This window comes from Vulpes vulpes, chromosome 4 (assembly GCF_048418805.1).
Source record: "Vulpes vulpes isolate BD-2025 chromosome 4, VulVul3, whole genome shotgun sequence".
NCBI classification, from domain to species: Eukaryota; Metazoa; Chordata; class Mammalia; order Carnivora; family Canidae; genus Vulpes; species Vulpes vulpes.
In genome coordinates this window covers 118703124-118725756 of record NC_132783.1, presented here as the reverse complement: position 1 = coordinate 118725756, position 22633 = coordinate 118703124, and the positions used below count along the sequence as shown (strand labels likewise).

The window sequence follows — 22633 nt, the reverse complement described above, 5'->3', positions numbered from 1 at the left end:
AGTGCGTTCCGGATGTCTGGGCTGCGATGCCAACGGAGGGGCAGGCCTCACTCAGCCTTCAGGCCTTCAGCAGGTTGGGAGGAACAGGTTGCTTTAATCCCCTGTCAGGTTTATTAGGAGGTGCCCCAACCACCCCACCCACGAATTCCAAACAACGGCTCCGGCTCCGTTCTCACTGTCCTTCACAACTAGGTCATGGGCCTGGCTGGGGAACAGATTCTGGAACCCCAGGATATCCGAGCTGGGCAACAGCTCAGGAATGCTCTGGTGAAACTCCTTACCTCTCGACTGGGGGGGAACAGAGGCCCAGAGGGAGAAGGGGCTTGTCCAAGGTCACTCGGTGGGGTCACGGCGAGAGGGCTGGCCATTTGGCCCACCATCTCCCCTGACTTCCCCCGTTGGCCTGAGCAGTTCAGATGACAAAGCACCTTGACAGAGAAGCCGGAGCTCCAGGGCAGCAGGGAGCAGGCAGAAGCGCCCAGCAGACCAAGCTGCTGGGAGCACTTGGCAGCCCAGGGGGCCTGTCACCTGACAGTGCAGGTAGCCCAGCCCCGTACTGCTGCTGCCACCAGGTGCTTGCATAACCCGGAGCCACGCCTACCTCAGACAAGCACCAAAAGGAGAAGGAGCTGTTCCCCTTCAGCTGTGCCTGCATCGCGTCCCTGGAGCTGGATTTCCTGAACAGAGAAGTCACCTGGAGAAGGGACACTTTAGTTCACAATAGGAGCCATGTAAATTAGTTGCAAGGTGAGACAACCCTAAGTCTTGGAGCTGAGTGGCATTACTGAGGAATTTCTTTTTCCTTGTGAGGCAATTTTATTAAAATGGCAGGCATGGTTCTCTGAGAACGTACACTTCTGGAATTGAATAACCCATGTATAGGTAAAGTCTGGAAAGCTTGCTTATAGGAGTCGTTGGCTTTTTTTGGGATTTGAGCTCCGGGTTTGTGGGACTTTTCTGTTTGGGTTTTGGTTGCCAGGAGTGGGGTCCCTTCCAAATATAGTCCTTGGAGAGGTGATTCAGTTACCCACAAACAAAATAACAACTCTCTAAGAAACGAATTCTTGGATGTGGGTAGGAACCATGCACAGAATCACAAAATAAATTCTGGTTCCTAAAGTCACCTTCAGGAATAGCTGATAGAGGAAAGCTTTTTGTCTCAAAGAACAAAAATAGCATAGGCACTTCCACGAATCACTCTTGAAACCATATATTCCTTCACACACCAACATTCAAAAGCTTCAGACGTTCATGTTTTAAACCAAATCCTTGAAGTTTGAAAAGAAAAAGAGATGTGTGTTTTCAAGAGAACCAAGGAATGTTCTTAACAGCAAAAAGCAGGAAAACTTTACCTTCCTGTAGTTGCTAGCCTAGGCAATGCTTATCCTCCCCAGTGTAGACTCTCTCGGTCAGGTGACAGTCCGACTATGAAGAGGTCTGGTAAACAGAAGGCACTCAATTCATGTTTGTTTAACAAGCAAGGATAAGAAAGATAATAATTTTTATGGAAATTTACAATAAAAAACAATCCTGGTCAAAGCTTTGGAGAGTGTTAAGGGAAATGGAAAATGCTGGCTCCATGTCTCTTTGAACAAAGACTGTGAGAGGCTAATGGTGCGACTAACACATACTGAGTACCTTCTGTGTGCCGGGTACCGAGCTAAGTGCTTCACATCAACTCCTGCATCCCATCCTCACCATCACCCTGTGCGCAGTAACCATCTCGTTAGTTCCACTTTCCTGGCTGAGTAACTGAGGATTAGGGAAAGTGAGAAATTGGCCTACTGAATGGCAGAGCTGGGATCAGAACATCTTATTTCAGAGGCTGTTTCTTAAATCATTATGTCCTACCGCCTGCCAATCTAAAGAGTTTCTGGTAATTTAGTTAATGAGGGCCCTCAGTGGACAGTATGTTACTTTCATGAATTAGCAGAAAATAAACTTCAAGCTGAGCATGTGTTCTTAAGTACCACAGTTTGGCTCTCAACCTGGTCCCAAGAATGCTGGGGCTCGTCATTCAGCAAACACGGGTTCCTTCATTCAGATCCCTACCAGCGGCTTCGACAGGGCAGCTTCTATACTTAATATGGATTATGCAGAAAGAAGGGACACAGGGTCTTCCCCCGGGAGTTCCCAGCCTAGTGAAGGGAACAGACTAGATGCTGCCTTGTGACCACTCAATATGGTAGGTGCCACAGGATGGGTAGGTGTGGGGTCCCAGGAGCAGTGGGACATGGTGGTTATGTGAATTCATGGATTATAGAGTAGGGGAGACCTGAGATTGAATCCTTCCCCCTCCACATACAAGGGGAGGCGGGTGACCTGGACAGGTTCCTCAACTTCCCGAGCTTCAATTATTATCACTTTTAAATGTTGACAGCAATATAGTCTCTGCACCACACCACTCTTCCATGGAATAACATAGCGCCTGCTCCAGCGCACGGCCTCACACACGGTAAGTGCTCCATAAATGGAGGCCATTAGGGAAGGCTGGTCTAGGGAATCAGGGACACTTCTACACAAGACTTGGCCAAGACGGCTGAGTACAAAGTGGCCATTTCAGGAGGAGAGACTCCAGACAGAAGCAAGAAGGAGTGAACGTGCATTGCATGGTCAGAAAAAAAGAGGGATTTGCAGAAGAGAACCAAGGCCACAACTCGAGATACAAGAGTATCAAAAAAAAAAAAAAAAAAAGGAGTGTTTGGCAGTGGTCAGTACTCTGAGCAAACGTATGCAAAGATGTATATAAAAGTAATTCATCAGAGCACTGTTTGTAATAAAAATAAATGCATGTATGAATAAACGAATATGCAAATGCATACATACATAGAAACAATCTCAGTATCCACACAAAGAAGATTAGTTAAATAAATTATGATATGGCCATATAATGGGACACTGGACATTTTTTTTAGTGTCTTGTATCTATTGTACTTAGAGAAGGAGCCAGAGAAGAAAAGAAAAAGGGGTGGGTGTGCTGCAGAAACCTTGAAGGAAGGTCCAGGGAGGGACAAGGGAAGAATAAGAATAAGGTCAATCCAGTGAAAGGGATACATTTAGGGAGGGAAGGGTGAAGGGAAGGAGGGAGGGAGAGAGGGACGGAGGGAGCAAGAGAGCAGGAGAGAAAGAAGGAGATGGTGGTCAGTGGTCGCCAATCCTGAGTTCTGAGAAAATGGTGAGTGGCAAAGGGGGCAGGAGGTGGTTTCCTGGTCAGGAGAGGTGGAGGAGTGTGGTGAGCTCAGGTTGGGGGACCTGATTTCTGACTGCACCCCGAAGTGACAGGAGGCAGTTGCTCCTAATTGGACCCAGCGAAAGGCATCCCAGTTGGCAAAGCCCGGAGGAATAGGCGTTGCGGGGGGGGGGGGGGGGGGGGGGGCTCCTATTCCCGGACTCTGCATCCCAGATTTCCAGGCTTCCTTGTGCCAACACCCTGTGCTCTCTCCAGTCATAGCTCTTTGTTTTCTGTAGTGTCCCCGGGGATGTGAAGGTGAGGAAGGCCAGAGGGTGGGTGGCCTGTGGCTACAGCTACTAACAATGCTGCTTCCGGGTATTTTGTCCCTGGTGGAATAGGAATTTTTTTTGCTGAGGGAGGGAGACATAGCTCTCCAGAGTATACTAGTAAGGCCTGAAAGTTCTCAGAACCAAAGCTTTTCTTCACACCCTGGATCCCTTGGGGTTGGTCAGACCCTGATTCTTCTGTGTGAAACTATAACCAGCAACTCATTCGTATTGATAATTTCACAATTGCTGAAATCATCCTCAGCAAGTAGTATGTGGAATGTGGAAAGAGAGAAGAATGAGGAAAAAGGAAAAGAAGGGGAGAAATGAGAACAGAAGGGAAGGTGATTCTTTAAATCTCAGAAGGTAAGAACGGGTAGGTGATAAAGAGAGATGTGTGCCTGCAGCCAGATGGGAGGGTTGAGGATGCTGAGTAGAAACCTGGGGCTATTTCCTCTAGGTCATTGAGAAGCACTATGGAGCTGAAGGGTTCCATGCAGGGACCCATCCACATCCTCTCATCCTTGGAGGCTGGCTCAAGAGAAGGAATGACAAGCACACAGTTCAAACTTTTCTCAAGCCAAAAATCTAAGGAATACCCACCCCACTTGGAGGAGTAGGGCAGGGCAGTCCTCCTGGGCTGGGCTAAGCAGAGGTCTATGCCAGAGGAAGTTTAGTCCAGAGGAGATCAGCTGACATCATCTAGCACCCAATGACAGTGATGCTGGACCTTCTCTGCTGTTTTGAGATTCAGAAGGCCAACTGCAACAAGAAGACCAGACCCTAAAGGCACAGTGTCTAAAAATACCAGAGCTCAAAAGAATCTTAAAGATCCTCCAGAAAGAATTTATGATTTCCTCCTCTCTGTCTCTGTAGCCCTTTTCACAGATAGCATGCTGTGCTATAATTTATGGTCATGCATCTATCAAAAAACCCTATTTTATCCACTGGTGCATTGCCGAAACACGATCTCATTCAGAGTCCACTCTGTGAATGCTTGTGAGCGTTTGTTGCACCTAAGTCTTTCCCCCTCATTTTACCAATGAGAAAAAAGAAATCCAAAAAACTGAAGAGACATTCCAAGTATTAACTTGCTCAGGCTATTGACAATGCTGGCTGAAGGCTTAGCTCCAGCCTGTAGCAATCAGGCCAAAACATGAAAGCTTTCCGTACTGTGTGGTGAAATGGAGAGAAATTGGTCTCAACACACGGTGTGTACAGCGCAGGCACAGCCTGGCAGCTACAGTTTGAAAACTGCCTTATAAGCAAAAGGGATTCACAGTATCTGGCTAAGGAGGCCAGGCCCCCAAAAGATGCTCTCACCCTAACAGTAGAATATATGAGATCAATCTTGCATGAGGAAGGGCTCCATCTCTTGCCTGTTGAATCTTCTCAGATGTGTTCAGAAAGTGCTTTAAGGGAGTAAGGTGTCCAGGTGAGTGGCTGAGTTGTGTATCAGGGACCGTGAAGGGTCAGTCTTTGGATTCACTCCTTGCATAACAGCCTTTGCCCTTAGACAATAAGAGAGAGGATGGAATCCTCTGACACAGTACCTGCTGAAGTGTTCCCTCAGAACACTAGTCCCTGCATATTCTTGGAGAGAAAAACTTTGCTTTGTGTGAACAAGAAATATGGACACATGCTGTGTGTGTCTGAACCTGCTCTGGAGGGGCCATCATATGCATTAGTGCATTAAAGGTGCTGAGAAATCCTGCAGTGAGGAATTAAGGTTGAATTCTGCTCAACCCAGTATTGCACAAAATTATGTCAGCACTTTTCCCATGGCATGCTTAGGATAACGGCTCTCTGACTTTCTTTGTTCACAGTACAATTTGAAATTCTGGAATTTGTGGGGCACCTGGTTAGCTCAGTCGGTTGGGGGTCCGACTCTTGGTTTCAGCTCAGGTCATGATCTCAGGGTCATGAGATTGAGCGCAATGTCAGGCTGGGGGTGGAGTCTGCTTGGGATTCTCTCTCTCCCTCTGCCTCTACTCTCTCCCCACCCCTTTAAAAAAAATTCTGTAATTTAGGGCAACACACTTAAAATCAGTAATATGGGCAATGTGTATGGACACAACTAATTTCTAGCAAGGTCTCTCTGTAGGACAGTCAGATTGCGTGGTTCACTCTGCCCCTCAGTCCTCAGCTAAAGATTGACTTGAACTTGGCTCTGCCCTGATCAAGCTTTCTAACTCCCAAAACCAAGCTGTCACACCTTCCAGAAAAGTCTTCCTTGGAATGCCTTGGCATTACACCACACCTCTCTGAAGCCAGCTGACCCCACTCTGCAGGATATCACGTCATCCACTTAGCTCAGTATTCTCCCCAGTAGGCATCATTGCATGGTGTGATGTGCAGCTGAAACAAAAATAAATTTTACACACATCGATGTTTGGCAGCGCATTTGTAAATGCTTTAAACCACTCAAGCTGAGAGCACTGGCCCTGGAAGTGGTATTCCAAGAAGAAGGACTGTGGAGAAGAGGTACTCATGAGGTTATCTTGAGCCAGCTCTTGTCCCTCAGGAGGCCTGCAGGACTGAATGGGACAGGGATGGGCAGGCCTGCGGGACCCCTGGAAGCCGATGTCTGAAGTCCCTGAAACACAGCAATGGGAAGTAGCATGTAAATCCCAATTTCCTGTTTCCAATGACTTAAATAACACATTTCATTGGAAGGATTTCAATGTTCACTTATTTAATTACGTGCTTGTGATTTGCTATTTTTTAAAGCAACCTACCAGAAAAATACGGTAACCCTTAATTAATCCTCTTTAGGGAAATCTTGATGTACAAAAGGGCATCAGACAAAAGCAAAGATGCCTGCATTCTCTTCCTGACTCTGCCACTAGATGAGCAATACCTGCCCCCCCTCCGAGGTTCAATGTCCTTAGCAGCAAAAAGATAGGTTAGATTTGGGAACTTGTAGAACATTTTCAATGCTAATCCTATTCTGATTTCTAGTAAGTGAAAAATACTATTCTGGTTTCTAAAAATGCACAAGTTAGTTTTAAAATTAATACATTAATAAAATCTTTAATCATTTTAAATAATAAGTTTATTGCTAAATTGATAAAATTAGTTTAAGAAGCAAATAAAGCATCATGAACAAAATAGCTATTTTTTTATTATTTTAAATTATTACCATTACCATTATCATTATTATTTACCATTACCGTTTATCTAAAACAACATGCCAGGCATTGTTCTAAGTTCTTTGCATGTTATTATCTATTTAGTCTTACAGCATTCCTCCCTGTGAGCTGATGTTATTATTAGCTTGTTTTACAGATATTAAGATATTAATCTGTTACAGAGATTAAGTTGCTTGGCCAGGACAACATTGATAGTAAGTAGTAGAGCTGGAATTTGAATCCAACAAGCTGACTCTACACCACAATGCTGTTGATTTCCCAAAATATCAAGCTTAGAAGTATAGTAACAGAAGCTGGAGTGTTTATCTATCATATGAAATGCATTTGAAATATAAAGGTTGGAAAGAACATACAAATCCTAAAGGGGAAAGATGTCTAAAAGGGGCTGGGGTGATAACAAAACTAAACTGTCCAGCCAGAACAGAGATCGGAATCTATCTCACACACGCCCAGCGACCTGACATGTTGCACCCAGGATCGCTAAGTTGCCCGGGCAAGATTCCGGAGCTGGGTTCGAGAAGGAGTGAGGAGTGCAGGGCAAGCCCCAGAGAGAGGAAGTTGGCAAGCATCCAAGGGAAGGTGGTGGGAACCTGACAGTGGAAACTTAGAATCTGTGCGTCTTCCAGCTACTTGGAAGCCTAGAGGTCATCCCCTCAAAACTCCCACCCAAAGCAGGCATTCCTGTTACAACCCTCTGGTGGGTGTTTACCCAGCCATGCCCGAATCTTCCCAGAGGAGCTTGCTCTGCTTACCAGAAAACCTTTTCTATTGCTGGACACCCTAAGATATTAGAAAGCTCTGCTCCTTTTAATGAGACAAAATATGTCCTATGGTGGTTTCTACTCTATGCCCTGGTTCTACCTCTGGGGGACCCAAAAGTGACATGTGATCCTCCCCCTTTCCTATGATAGGCCGCAGAAATTGGGAGACTCACTGAGTCTTTTACCACCAAGCTAAATAAAAAGCCTGGCTGCTGTGGATGTTCCTCACGGGGAAGCTCTTGCCCATCACCACCTCATCACCATCCTATGGGCCTTGTTAGACTGGCCATGGCCACAACCTACTCACCATGATGTCCACTGTAGGACCTGGCCAGGACCTGCCACGTGGTAGTAGGCACAGTAGGACTGGTTGTTTGAATTAAACTGAGCAAGGAAACTGCAAGAGGAAAATACAGCAAAAAATGCAAGCCTGGGGATGCCTGGGTGGCTCAGTGGTTGAGCATCTGCCTTTGGCTCAGGGTATGATCCTTGGGTCCTGGGATCGAGTCCCGCATCAGGGTCCCTGCAGGGAGCATGCTTCTCCCTCTGCCTGTGTCTCTGCCTCTGTGTGTGTGTGTCTCCCATGAATAAATACATAAAATCTTAAAAAAAAAAAAAAGAGTCTGGGGTGTCGGCAACATTGCATAGACAGTACTCAGGTGCATGTCTAGATCTGGGGCAATTTTGCAGATCCTCCCTGAGAGAAGCCATCTTCCCCACATGCTGTAGTTGGGGTAGGAGGGCACTGATCCCTGCCCAGCACTTGAAAGGGGGCATTTTGGGGATCAGCGTTATGACACCAGTGCCTCAGCCCAGGGCCTAGCCCACAGTGGCAACCAGAGAAACACCAAACAAACAAAGGGCAATAGTAGCTTTTTGTGTTCCTACTGTGTGCCAAGTTCTTCTGTGCATTATACATATCATCTGATGCACATCTTCCAGAGTGGTGATTAAATTATAAATATACCCATTTTACAGACAAGGAAACCACAAATCCAAGAGGTTGGGAAGTATGCCCAAAGTGACTCAACCAGTAGTAGGTAGAAAAGCCACAGTTCCAACCCAGATGTGCCTACCTCTAAAGCTCATGCTTAACTGCACTGTACCGCCTCCTAAAAGCAGAAAGGAAAGATGACAAGGAGACAGGTAGAAAGACTAGGGGCCAGGAAAAAGAAAGAGCATGGGAAACAGCTCTGTGAACTGTCAATCTCTCCATAAAAGGAAGCATCAGGACCAATGTGAGAGAAAGGCCCCTCTAGACCAGTCCCCATCCAGGTTTTCTAACCTAGAAATCAGGGGTGGAAAATCCAGATTCTGATGTCCGTGCTTGGCACGCAGGCAGTTTCGGGGTTGAGTTTTCAGAGATCTGGAGGCACGTGAAGACATGCATCCTTTTCTCTAAGTGCAGTTGGCAAACACAACTCTTTGCCCCCGTCCAGGTCGAGAGATCTAGCTACAGTGAGGCCAGGCCAGCCTCCAAAGTCCTGGTACACTCCTAGTAGGGTGCACCCTCGCCCCCAGGTATGCCCTCCTCTACCCCAGACACTCCTCCAGGATCTGCTACCCTCCACTGCATCCCTTAAACATAAACATTATCTGGCTTTTGCCCCAATTTAGGTCACAAGGGTTTTGCACAGCTTTGTGCGTCCTGTGTCCAGCTTTGTGTTTGACACCTGTCTTAAAAGAAATCACAGCTGAAATCCCCCATCCAAGCTGTGCATACACGGATGAATGACCCTGAGCCATGCAGGCACTTTGCACAGGGCGAGGAGCCAGTGCCCATATCAAGAGGCCTGTGCTCCCCAGCCCATTCCCTTCAATCCAGCCAGAGAGATCTCACATCAACAGCAAACTGAACCTCATCGCTTTCTTTATTCCTCTACTTGAAACTTTCATGGCTGTCCACTGTGTTTAGAATATGAACTAAAATCCCAGGAAGCCCATCAGATCTGCTACCTGCCCCCAGCCCAGCTTCACCTGTGTCCCTGCTCCTGCATGGGCCAATTTTCAGAGCCTCAAGGTACATGCTGGTCCCTTTGCCCAGACAAGCTCTCTCCTGCTCCTTCTGAACCTCATGTCCTCCAAGCAGGCGTCACTCAACACAGGATTATTCCCCTAACAGAAGGCCTCGAAAGCACCTCCACTCCCTCACTGCATGTCTTTAATTGTTGTTCGTTCAATGTCTATTCCCCTGCTAGAGTCTAAGCTTCATGAAGCCACGGACCAATCTACTGTGCTCACCATTCTCTCCCCAGAGCTACAGTAATCATGGAGGCAACATTTGGTTGTATGCAGCGTTCTCACCCAGCTGCAAGCTCTAGTTGGGGTCTGCCTCGGGCAACTCCCTCTCAGACACTAGGCCTCAGTTTCACCAGCTAAAAGGAGGCAGATGGCTGAAGGACCTCCACCATGCTAATTGTGGTTGAGCCATGCTAACCATGGCTGAGGCCTCTCACCATGCTAATTTCTAGGTTCCACTTGAGAACATTTACTTGTAGCATCAGCCCTGAGCATAATCATTCTAGAGCACCATGAAGGAAGACCCTGGGAATGTAACTCCCTCCCTGTGGTGTGGGCTGTGTTTACAAAACAAACCCAAGAAATCATCATAAATCATTCCAAGTGGAGCTGCCTGGGTTGAAGCAACAAGACAAAAATACTTCTGGGCACTGCTCCTCCGGGCCCCCACCCAGCTGAGGAGAAGCAGGGCCAGACAGGCTATGCCCTCTGAAGAGTTAGCTGCTGGCTTTTTCTCTCCATACTGGCCCCCTCAGTGGGGACTTCTCTCCTACCTTTCAGACTTTTAATCCCTGCCACTACCTGCAGTGTCCTAGTGCCTCGCAAAGGGAGAAATGACCCAGGAAGACCAGGGACTGGTGTCAGAAGATGCCTCTTCTGAGATATGTGTAACCCTCCACAACTTTTTCTTTTGTTCTGATCTGATTGGTCAAATAGAGGATATAACATCTGCTCTGATGACCTTAGAAAAACACAGAGGAGAAATATTTGTTAAATCTTAAAGGGCTACATAAAGGTAGGCATACTTTTGGCCATTGTTTCTGGCTGGCTTGCTGACTAAAACGTGGCCACCCAGAGGCCCAGCATTTTCTCTCTCACTGGGAAATGGAAAGCCTGGTCCCCAGGTCAAAAAATCTCAGGCATCCAAGTAGCAGGTGGTTCAATCACCCCGGACTGGCTCAGCTTGCCCTAAAGGTAAACCTAATTCAAGCCTTACACAGTGTCCCTGAGTTGGGGTCAGGGGCCTGAGCTCTATGCCAGAGCTCGGTTCCAAGAGCTGGATGCAAAAGCACCTGGGGCCTTGTGATCCTGGGGACCTTGAAGCCCTGATGTAGCAAAGGGGTTCAATTGTGTACCTTTCCAAACAGGCCTTGATTGAGTTTCTCTCTGCTGTTTGAGGCTCCCTGAACTTCAGTTTGCTCTTCAAGAAAACAGAGAGAGTTGATTGCCCTGCATATTAAAAGTTACGATGGATATAATGCATTTAGTTTTATATATATATATATATATATATATATATATATATATATATATAAGATTTTATTTATCTATTCATGAGAGACACAGAAAGAGAGAGAGGCAGAGACACAGGCAGAGGGAGAAGCAGGCTCTGTGCACGGAGCCTGATGTGGGACTCAATCCTGGGACTCCAGGATCACGCCCTGGGCCGAAGGCAAGTGCTAAACCACTGAGCCACCCAGAGGTCCCCTGCATTTAGTTTTATAAACATGTCACGTGGTAGGCATTTTAAAAATAATATTATTATTGTTATTGTTGTTGTCATTTATATTCCAGGGCTCTCACACACACCCTGGTCTTCTCTGCATTCCCTGAGTGCTTTTTCCACTTCCTGCCCTGTCTAGCCTTGCCTTGTCCTTCCTGTTTTCCTCTAACAACACTGCTAGACAAAGATTTCTAAATTTACTTTATAATTTACCTAATTTTACTCAGTATTGCTCAGTAAATGCCTCTGGAAACAAAAATTCTAGACAAACAAGTCTCTTGGTCAACAAGTGTACCAAATTGAAGCACCATGATGGCGATCCCTGGGCATCGGGGCAACATGGCACAGGAAATCGAGTCCCAGACTCCTTGGAGTTGAAATGTCTAGACCCAGCTTGGCCAAAGTGAGAATTGCCATAGGATTTAACATCCCTGACCTCTCAGTCTTCCTATCTATAAAACTAAAACATCTATTTTTGGATAGTTTGTCTATAAGCCTTTTCTTCTAGCTAGATAAAAACCTGTTTCTCTAGGAAATTTTCTGCAGAAGGCCAATACATGCAATACGTAGTAGAACAACAGCTCTGTATATAGAAGGGGCCAGATAGTCCTTCTTGCATTCGCACGGTCTTGTCCCTATGCCTCATCCCCAGGGCAGCCAAGAAGCTCCCATGGGTACCCATCAGGCTTCGTAGAGTCCTGCTTACATAACTGTGCCAGTGTCCTCAGTGGTTGAGTGGGAACTACTACCACACACAAGGTTGTTTGTAAGAATTAAATGAGGTAACATGGATAAAGCCCCCAGCATAGTGCCTGTACTAAAAGCACTCAAGAACTGTTAAACATCACTAGTACTGGTACCGCCACTCGATGGCCAAGGTGCCTCTCACCCAGAAACATTAGGAATCTGTGATCGTGCAGATATGTCATAAAAATGAGCCCATGTACAAAAATTATTAATTACCCCACCCTCCATTAGGGCCCCTTCTCTGTTTTTATGGACACAGGAGGAGATATAATGTTATATCACAAGATGGATCAATTCTGTTTCTATTGAAAGCATGTTTTATAAAACAATACTTCAATATTTTTTGCATTCCTTGATTCTTCTGATAAACAGAGCTTCCATTCTGTATACTGGGATTGGTACTGGGAATAAAAATAGAAGGGACAAGTAAAGAAAAAGAGAACTCAAATTAACAAAGCAGCCAGTCTGTGTTTAGTGCCTAGTGGCCCATGCTGTCATTTGTCCAACAAATATTTATTGTGCAATTACTATGAGCGGGGCAGCATGCTGAGGACATGCAACAATGAAGAAAAGCCAGCCCCCCGTCATGTGGAGCTTGCTTTCTAAGGGGTACCAATAGGGATTATGTGGAAAGAAGGATTCATTGGAGCTGAGGGTACAAAAAGTGGAGTGGGGGAAGGAAAGGCATCCATAGTGCAGAGAATAATACTTACTTCGGCAGGGTTCAATTCCAGAGCGGAACAAGGGTGTAACCCCAGGTGAGGTGGGGCTAAAGGGAACAGCATGTACAAAGCTATTTATCCAAGGGATTTCCAAGAACACTACTGTTTGCTTCTATTAATTCGCTCCTCTAGGAGGACACACACTGCTTTTTTGGGAACCAACTTTTTGCATTCTAAATAAGCTCTTTTATAAACAGTTACTGTAGGGACACTTGACATAAGCAACATGATTTTGAATGGTCCTAGCATTAATCTTCTCTTCCTGAGTAATAGGCCAGAGTCTTGTTTCACTAGAACTTTTCATTCTGGGAAGTTAGTTTGACAAGACTTAATTTCCTGTAAGGGACACTGAGAGTGACTTTCAATAGAGGGCCCAGGAAAGAGCTAAAGATATGAGGAAGACCCAACTTTGGACCCTAGATTCTTGCTAATAGAACTTCCTGTCTCTCAACCCAGTTCCTCTTTGGTAAAATGTGAAGCCTGACACTCCCCACAAGACAGGACTACCAGGTGAGACAACAGATGGGAAAGTGACCTTAGGACATATAGAAGCCATTTGTATTTATTTTAATAACTTCCTTTCTTTCTTTGTTTTCCTTGCTCCTGAGTATAATGAAACTGGATAAATTTTTTGGCTCCCATTTGTTCTGTTTCAGAAGGAAGGATCGATATCTAACAATGGCATTGCAATTCTCTTGGGCTCACGTGTCACCAAAGAATCTCTGATACAATCTGTCAGGGAAGCCCATTCAAAGAGCCTCCTTGGGCTGATACTAACAGCCTAAGATCCAAGGTGAGTAGGATCCTCCTCATCCCCATCTGCTTAAAGACAGCCACTCTGAGCCAGAGTCCAGTTCCCAGGACCCAACTGTCTGTTCCACACTTCCTGGAACATTTTTTTTTAAGATTTTACTTATTTATTCATCACACACACACACACACACACACACACACACACGGAGAAGCAGGCTTCCTGCGGGGAACTTGATGCGGGACTTGATGCCAGGACCCCAAGATCATGCCCTGAGCCGAAGGCAGACACTCAACCACTGACCCACCTAGGTGGCCCACGTCCTGGAAATTTTAAGCCTAGACAAGCCTCTGTCCTTCATCCCAGGGTGCCTCTTCCTCCATCACACCTGCCATACCAGCTCTTTCCCTCCCATGCTTTTCACATCTGAATCCCCCACTTACTACCTGTGTGTCCTCAGATTGGTTAAGATCTTTGTAACTCATGGACTTTTTTAATGCATAAAAAAGACATGATAAAAAAAAATCTGCCCCTTAGGATTGTTTTCAGGATTACAGGTGATTCTGCGTCCTAAAGACTTCACACAATTCAAGGCAATTCTCAATACTCAGAAAGGACCTATTACAGTTGCTATTATTCATATTTCCTTCCTTCCCTCCTTCCCTCCTTCCCCCACTTCTTTTCTCCCTTCCTTCGTCCCTCCTTCTACCTCTTGCTTCCTTTTTACCCTGTTCTGTCACTAACCCTGGCCTTCTCCTTCCTTCCCCAGCCCCTGCCTTCTGCCTTCCTCTCATTCCCTGCCCTTGCCCTCATGTGCCCCTACCTCCCCTCACCCTGACAGCTTCCCCAGCCATGAGTCATGGGAGTTTGCTCCCACACTGGCTCCCGAAAGCCTCTGGCCAGCAAGCTGGCAGGCTGCAGGGGCAGACACAAGCCCAGGGCGGGAGGCGCAGCTGCCAGGGCCAGAACTTGCCAGATGGAGCCAGCCTGGTACTTGACTTCAGGCTACTTCTAGGACTTAAATATGCATTTATGGAACCACCGGCCATTATTTTTGGGAACCATAAGAGACCCAAAGTCCCTGAGGATGAGAAGAGGATAAATGTTGTATTGCCCATCTTTGCTAAAGGAAAAAGGTGGGGGAGAAAGATTGATTCTGGTCATTTTAAGACCTTCTTTTGATATCTGGGAAACTCTGCACTGAGTGGTCACTCCATCTCAAGAGCAGGGGCCCGTGGCTGAGCTCTCAGGTTCTTCTTAGCTCCTTTTTTCATCCCTTGTCTCTTTCCCAGTTTGAATTTGGTATCTAACCCTGACACCACTGACCTTTTCTCTCTCTCCTCTTCTGGACTCCCAGCTCCTAGAGGACAGCCCTCTGGCCCATTACACCGAATTGTCTTGGCACTTTGCCATGGGGGTTAAGACCATGTGACTTGGAGTCAGACCAACCTAGGATTCAAGACGATCTCCACTACTTTGTTCTTGGGACCTTGCATGGACTGGTCGATTTCTCTACCCTCATCCGCCCACGTGCTTATCCAATAAAGACGTACTGGGCCCTTAGTCCCAGGCGCTGTTGCCAGGTGTTGGATGTAGAGCAGTGAAACAGGCAGGCGGCCTTTGCTCTCATGCCACTTAGAGCGGGGTGGGGTGGGGAGAGAATGAGTGAAATCACAGACAAACAGTAACAAAACAATACATCACGATGAGCACTACAAGCAAGACACTCAGGCGTGGAGTTCAACAATGTCACAGGTGGGGAGCAGAGACCTGTAGAGTACAGTGGACATGAGAGCCTAGAGCAGCATTTCTCAACCTCAGTGCCTTGACCCTTCTGGGCTGATGTCTGGAGTGGAGGTGGGGCCATCCTGCCCATTGCATGATGTTTAACAGCATCCCCCACCTCTACCCACTGGATGCCAGTAGCCAATGTCCTCCTGCATTGTGGCAAGCACAAATACTTCCAAGACATTGTCAGTGCCCTCTGGAGAAGCCAGAGGGGCCCAAACCACCCTCAGTTGAACGTGAGTCCCAAGATTTGTGTTTGAGTTTCCCCTCCACCATTGACTCGCCATGATGACTCTGGATCGGTAATTACACCCTCGGAGCCTCTTCTCTCCTCTGTGAAATGGGGTGTTACTAGAAGGAATAACATCCAGCGTGTTGTCATAAGAAATAAAGGAGGTAATCCTGGGCCAGAGTGAGCCCTCAGCAAGGCGGCGATTACTGCTGATGCCATCATCATTACAAATCTGTCCTTACAACTGGCCTCTGGCTCCCTGGGGACAGAACTGGCGTGGGATCTTGTCTGTGTCCCCAGCCCACAGCACAGAAGCCAGGACTCCTTAGCAACCCGGTGCACTTCTGCAGCAGGAATGTGAGCAGTCCCCACACACAGACAGGACGGAGGAGACCCTCATGGCCAAGTCAACGGCTGTGGTTTTGATCCCAGGGAGCCCCAGTGCTCACTGACTTGACATGTGCCAGAATGAGGCTTTTTTAAGTGATGAAGGAGGTGGCTCCTCCCTGCCCTGCTAAGAGAAGGCTGTGCTCTTTGGAAAGCTCATTCCCCCACAGGGAGTGGCCGATGAAAGATAATATTGCCTTTGGTCTTCCTCTTCTCCCTTAAACAATTGAAGGGGCCTTTCCTTTTCCCGTTTGGCTGGTTTGAAGCCCCTAATTGGCCTTCACGCGTCAGATCTCGCCTCTGTGCAGGCTTTATGGTTCAGCCAGCACACCGAGGCAAGTTTGTTTTCAGATTTCCATGCCAATCCGGGGCGAGCGCGTTGGCATTTCGTGGCCTCTCCTGCTCTTCCGGAGCACTTCATGGGATGACTTTCCATCCCCCGCAGGACTGGATGTGAGGGGATAAGAGTGTCAAGAGCTTTCTCCAGCTCCCTATTCTGCTTTCTCAGGGAGTGTGTGATCTTGGACACTGAGCGCAGATTCCATGCCCTGCCCCACCTCGTTGCCCTGAAACCCCTTACAGATCTATTAGTCTAGGTTTGGTCTATCCTTACAGAGCCCCGAGTAATTCCTCCATGGGACAGATAAAACAAACCAAGAAATGAGTCTACCTTAACCGTTTCCTCTCCTTAGGGAGTTTTTCAAATATTATCCCAGACCTCACTCGCCCCAGTGTCTGGATACCTGTTCAAGCCCCTCACTGCTTCCAGATCCTGTCTTGAGGCCATTTTGGCAAGAGAAGTAAGGTCTGATTTCAAAAATCATTTCAAAAAATGGCATTTCCCCCAAAACTCTATTGTTCAAGATTCTCTGCTGGCTGGCACCACGGTGGTGACAGTAAAGGAGAAGGCCCATCCCTCTGTGAGTGCCATAGAATACTTGCCCAAAAGTGCCCAGTGAATATTTGTTGAGTAAGGATGTGGCCTTGACAGGGAGATGAGAGCACAAACATCTATTGAACACCCATCGTGTACCAGAATTTATTGAGTGCTCAAGGTACAAAGTGCGACTCTGCAGATAACCTGAATCTTGGTGGAGATGAGGCTGTCCGCAGAAAATGATCCTGAAATGGTATATCATTCAGGAAGTGCAAAGAGAATGCTAGGTGCCCACAGAGGGGTGGTACTCTGCCCAGGCTAGGGGTTGGGGAGGCCTTCTAAAAAGAGGTGATGCCCAATCTGAACCATGAGAAATGAGACTAAGTTAGCAGGAAGGATGTTCTAGACAAGGACCAGAGGAATGAAAGGCATGAGATCTGTGGGCATTTCAGCAACTGGGCTTGACTAGAAGGTGATGGAAAGAGGCACGAAGTGGCCAAGGGTGAGGCAGCAGGCAGATGGCCGAAAATGAAGGGCCTATGTGGCAGACACACAGAGGAGCGGCCCAGATCCTGCTGCCCAGCCGTCGGTTCCATCAGAGCCTGCCTCAGCTGGCCAGCCCGAGTGCCCCCACCCATTGGGGCAGGCTGGTCTGGAAGGCCTGGCCATTGGGGCCCACCTTGGGGAGATGCAGAAGGGTGATGCTCGCACCCGAGCTCCCCACCACACTGTCTGGGATTTTTGACTTCTGCCTCTGCCCAGGCCTGCATCTGCCCATGTCCTTATACAGATGTTGATCCTATATAAACATCTCACACCCCAAACTCCATCCCCGGGTCTGCTTCCGGTGACCCCAGCTCTCTCCAGAAGAGTGGATCTATCTGACTGGTCAGTGCCACAGACTCAGGGTTCTGGGCTCCAGCAGACAGGGGACCACTATCTAATCTGTGCTCAAGGCTTTGCAGGAAGCTCGGGGTGGCCAGTTCTGGGCCGGCTGGGAAGCCTTTGGTGGCCCTGTCCTGTGGGCACTGGGAAAAAGCGTCCGCATTCTGCTTCCTGTGCACGCAGCACTCCCTACCCAGTTTTAATCAGTAATCATGGGTCTTCGTCTATCTAAACCCTCAGTTCTGGACATGGGCAGCAAAAAAGGGTGTTATTTTTCAAGGCCTCTAAAATACCCCAACACTCACACTCCAACCCTTTAAAATGTCTTGATGTACCAGTTTCTCAGCACCCAGAGAATATCAAAAATAAATGGTCAGGTACATGTGTGTCATTCTAACAAAAAGCTACGATCCCACCATAGGAATCATGGCTGTATCATTCAGTGAGGGGTTCTACGTGCGCTCACTGGGGATGATGGACAGAAGCCTCAATTTAATTACGGCCTCAAATTGCATAATATTGTCTTAGTGGTGAGCCACAGCATGTTTACACAAGGGAGAAGGCCGGGGAACTTAACCTCCAAGTATTCTGCAGTAGGAATTCAGCCTAATATTTTGAGACTGAAAACTACAGGACATTCAAAAAAAAAAAGGTAAAGGGTCTTTTTCTCTAGCAGAAGGGAAAAAAAAACCAAAACCAGATGAACATCTTTCTTGGATCACCTGCTAGAGGCTAAACAAAATGGGACAGTGACCCCTGAAGGAGCATAGGATTAGTAGGAGTCCATAGACCTTGCTCCCGACCCACCACCTTGAGGGCTTGCTGAGCAACCTCACTTCAGACATTTTAACTCTTGCAGCCCATTTCTGCATCTATAAAATGGCTATGATACCTGATAAGCTCTCCTCACAAGGGGCTTATGATCAAGAGTGGTGTTTGACTATAAACCATACTAAGAGATACCATTTATTGGGTGCTGTGCACTAAAGATAATGCTATGCACCTTTTGTGGATTTTCACTCTATGAAGTTGTTACTGTCATCCCCATTCAACAGATGAGGAAACTGAGGTCCAGAGAGCTTAAGTAACTTTCCCAGGTTCTCACGACTCGTAAAAGCAGAGCTAGATTTTGAACCCAGATCACAGACTCCAGATCTATCTGATCCCAAAGCCCATGCTTTTAACCACCCTGCTCTACACCTTCTAGGCTGAAAACAGTGGGAGGGAATAGAAGAATATTGAGTGTCAGACGTGTCCCTAACCCTGCCTCAGGTGAGTCATTAACCCTTTCTGGGAAGCTAGAATAATGGCCCCCAAAGACGTCCACACCCTACTTCCTGGAGCTTGTGAATATGTCCTGATACGTGACAGAGAGAAATTCAGGTGGCAGGTGGAATTAAGGCTGCTAACCAGCTGACCTTAACATAGGGAAAGTATCCTGGACTATCCATCTGGGCCAAAGGTAATCACAAGGGTCCTTGAGAGTGGAAGGGACAGGCACAGGGGGTGAGGTGCTGTGATGGGAGCGCTCATCCCATACTGCTGGCTTTGGAGCTGGAAAGGGGCCAGGAGCCAAGGTATGCAGGCAGCCTCTGGAAAGGAATGCAGCCCCGCTGGCATCTTGAGTTTAGTCCAGCGAGGCCCAAGAGGCCCAAGAGGTTTGACTTGTAACCCACAGAGCTGTAAGATAATAAATCCGTGTTGTTTCAAGCCAGTAAGTCTGTAGCAATGGGTTACCGCAGCAGTAGAAGCCAATTCACCGTGCTCCCGCCTGTAAACGGAAGGCTTGGGCTTGAAGCTGACCGCTCAGGCTTTTCAGCCTCTGACATCCCCTGAGCTTGTGCTCTGTACAGTTCTTTCCAAAGCATGGGAAGAAGCACAGGAATAAGTGACAAGAAGTAACTTGCCCCTGGAACATAATAGGCAACCAGCCCAGGGCCAAAGTCTCAGCTCATGCCCACCCTACCCATTGTCCTCTGCCCTCCTCCCTCCTGCACCACTCCACCTCCTACCAGCACAGGCCCCTTCCAGACTCCGCAGGCAGCTCAGTGGGCCTGGAGCCAACGGTAGAATGGAACAGCAGCCCTTTGATCCTCATACCTTGAGTTCCTGCAAAGCTGCCTTGTTATGCTGCTTGACAGACATTGGTCCAAAGGGGCTGTTTATTTTAAACTATAAGGAATAGGGGGCACCTGGGTGAGTCAGTCGTTAAGCATCTGCCTGCAGCTCAGGTCATGATCCCAGGGTCCTAAGATCGAGCCCCACATAGGGCTTCCTGCTCAGCGGGGAGTCTGCTTCTCCCTCTCCCCGTGCCCCTCTCCTCTGCTCATGCTCTCTCGCACGTGCTCACTCTCTCTCAAAAAAATAAATAGAATCTTTTAAAAAATAGAATATAAGGACTGAAAAGAAACAGGAGGAGCTGAGAGTGAGCTGCAGGGATTCTCCTCCTCCTCCCTTTCCCCGACCTGCAGCTGCTCCACATTCTGGACACATTCCAGAGCGTCTTGAAACAGAACCCTGCCAAACAGCACGTGAGCCTCTTGGTGGTCCCGTATCACATTCTCAGGAGCCATAAGAGACTTAAGTGGGAAGGAGTCAGCCAGGTGTTGGGGCTGCTGCTGATCAGCAAGGGGTCATTACCTAGGGCCAAGGTCTCCAGGCATTTTGAGGGAAGGGGGTCTTAAGATGGACACCTGGAGGAGGATGGGAAGGGGGTGAAGTCTCTGAGCAGAGAAGGGGGGGAGACTGGAGTCCCTGTGTCCCTCAGACTCGACCTCCTATAGGGAGCCTGGCTGGGGTCACCTGCAGGGTCTTGGACAGCTCTGCAAGAAGAGACCCATGGCCTTTGTCACCACATATGACTATTCATAGGAGCACAGGATGACAGACTTGCAGGCTGGAAAGTCTGCTCTTGTACCACCTTCTCTACTTTTGCCAGAAGCATAAGCCCTCCATTCCCCTCTTGACAGTAATGTTTTCTTTAAATGACTCCATTTTTTCTTCAAGAAATTTATTTTCGAAAGGACTTTTTTTTAAATCACTATCTATGGTAGAAACTGCTAGTACTCTTTTTGGTCTTCCTCCCTTTCCAGGCACATGGGAAGATGCTAATCCTGACACTTCCTGCCCTCTCCACATGTGCTGCCCTCAGTTGAATGGAGGAGGCTCATGATGGTTTTAGCCAATGAGTTATGGAGGAAGTGGTGTGCGTTTATTAAAAAAACACAGAATGATTCTATTTATTTTTGCACAGTTTTGCATTCTCTTTCAATGTATCCATGAATCTGTCAATTTTAGAAATATCTGGAACCTCTGGATATAGCTGCAGTATTACCTCTGGGGAGGCACCCAAGAGGGATGGGGAAGAGGGAAGAGTGGTTAAAAAAAGAACTTTAAGTTTACCTGTGTTAAGTTTCCACAAGGAAAACATTTGGATGTTACTTATATAAGTAAAAAATTAATTCTAAGGTGCAGCAAAATTTAAGAAGGAAATACAACGAACAGGTAGGTGATGCAGGATCTCTATCTTGAAGCATCTGAAATGCCAAGCTAAAGGTTTGTGCTTGCTGCTGTAGGCAGCCAGAAGCCGAGGAAGGTGTGTGCAGGTGGGCCAGAGTGGCCCCAGACTGGGCCATTCTGGGCTACGATGGTGCCTCCTCCTGGGGGACATGAAGAGTGGATGAGTGAACATGCATAGAGTGCTCCCCAAGAGCGCGGGATCCAATGAACTGCTGCTTTCCACTCAGGCCACACTGGCCTTTCCCATTTTCAAGAACATTCAGTGCTTTCTGCCTCAAGGTTTTCATATGTGCTGTCCCTATTCCTACCATTCTTTTCTTCCTCTTCTCATCCTTCAGAGCTCAGCTTACATATTAGCAGCTCTGTGACACCCTCCATGGCCTGCCCTCTAAGCACTTCCCCAGCCAACTGCGAGTGTCTGTTAAAGCGTCCCCTTGGTCTTCTTCAGAACACTTGTCACAATTTGTAATCCCATCTGTGGGCTTTTTAAACTTTTACCTGTTTAAAGTTTACCTCCCCCCCCACCCCCCGCCACTCAGAGTATGCAAACTCCATTAGGTCAGGAACAGGATGTGCTACCAAATGCTGTTCCCCAGTGCCCATCAGAGTTCCCGACACAAAACAGAAGTAGAATAGCAGTGGTAACAATAATGATAGGAGGGCTACTATTTATTGAGCACTTACTGTGCGTCAAGCATGTTTTCACATGTATTAACTCGTTCAGATACCTCAATAATCCATTTGAGTGGGCATTAATATTGTCTCCACCTTACGGATGAGGAAACTGAGGCATCACAGAGATTAAGAAATTTAACAAAGGTCACACGGTGGAGCTGGAATCCCATCTTTCGGTATACCACGATATTTTATTAAATGATGGGTTAATTAGTTAACATAATGCGGGTTTGTGGTGTTCCTGGTGTCCTTTTAAGCCAAGCATTGCAAGTGCGATTTGTTTTAGAAAAAAGAATGATTAGCCTACTCGGTAAAGTGTGTTTTGGGAGGCCATGGCCCTTGGGAGGAGGAGAAGGCCACTGTACTCCCCCGAGAGGCAGTGAATCAAGCTCTGTGTGCCAAGGAAGGTGGCAAAGCTATGCACCCACAGGGCACGGTGTGCTGGCAGCGATGTGGGAAGCTCATCCAGCTCCAGACCACAGTACCTGGTGCTTGGGACAATGCCCCCTGCCAAGCCCAGCCAGGGCCAGAGCTCTGAGAAGGGAGTTCTGGGAGCAGGGGAGACCTGGCCACTCTGGGGAATGATGCCAAGGAAGTAGGAGAAAGCAGCCTCTGAGTTAGGTGAGGAAGGTGTCTGTTCTGTCCTGGCCTTGAAAGGCAAGCCCTTCCTGAAAGCCACCCCTGGCCAAGTCCTGGGAGGGGGGTCCCAACGGCAGCCAGTCAGGACTCTATTTGCAGAGACGCCCAGAGGAAAAATAAGCCCAGTGGAAGGCACAGCTAAGTTCACACCTTCCGGGTATGTGCCAGGTACTGTGAGAGGGGCTTCGGACCCAATGTTTCCTTTCTTTCTCAAACATCCCCCCCGCAGAGATTCCTGCAATGGTCATTTAGACAATA

General features: G+C 47.5%; 1 long non-coding RNA gene across 1 annotated transcript in view; it reads right to left on the bottom strand.

Annotated features, from left to right (window-relative positions):
* Positions 1-792: 792 nt before the first annotated feature.
* Positions 793-22633, bottom strand: part of LOC140598672 (uncharacterized) — a 62409-nt gene continuing 40568 nt past the window's right edge. The window contains exon 3 of the long non-coding RNA XR_012001246.1: positions 793-6094. This is a non-coding gene — a long non-coding RNA (uncharacterized lncRNA). The remainder of the gene's footprint in view (positions 6095-22633) is intronic.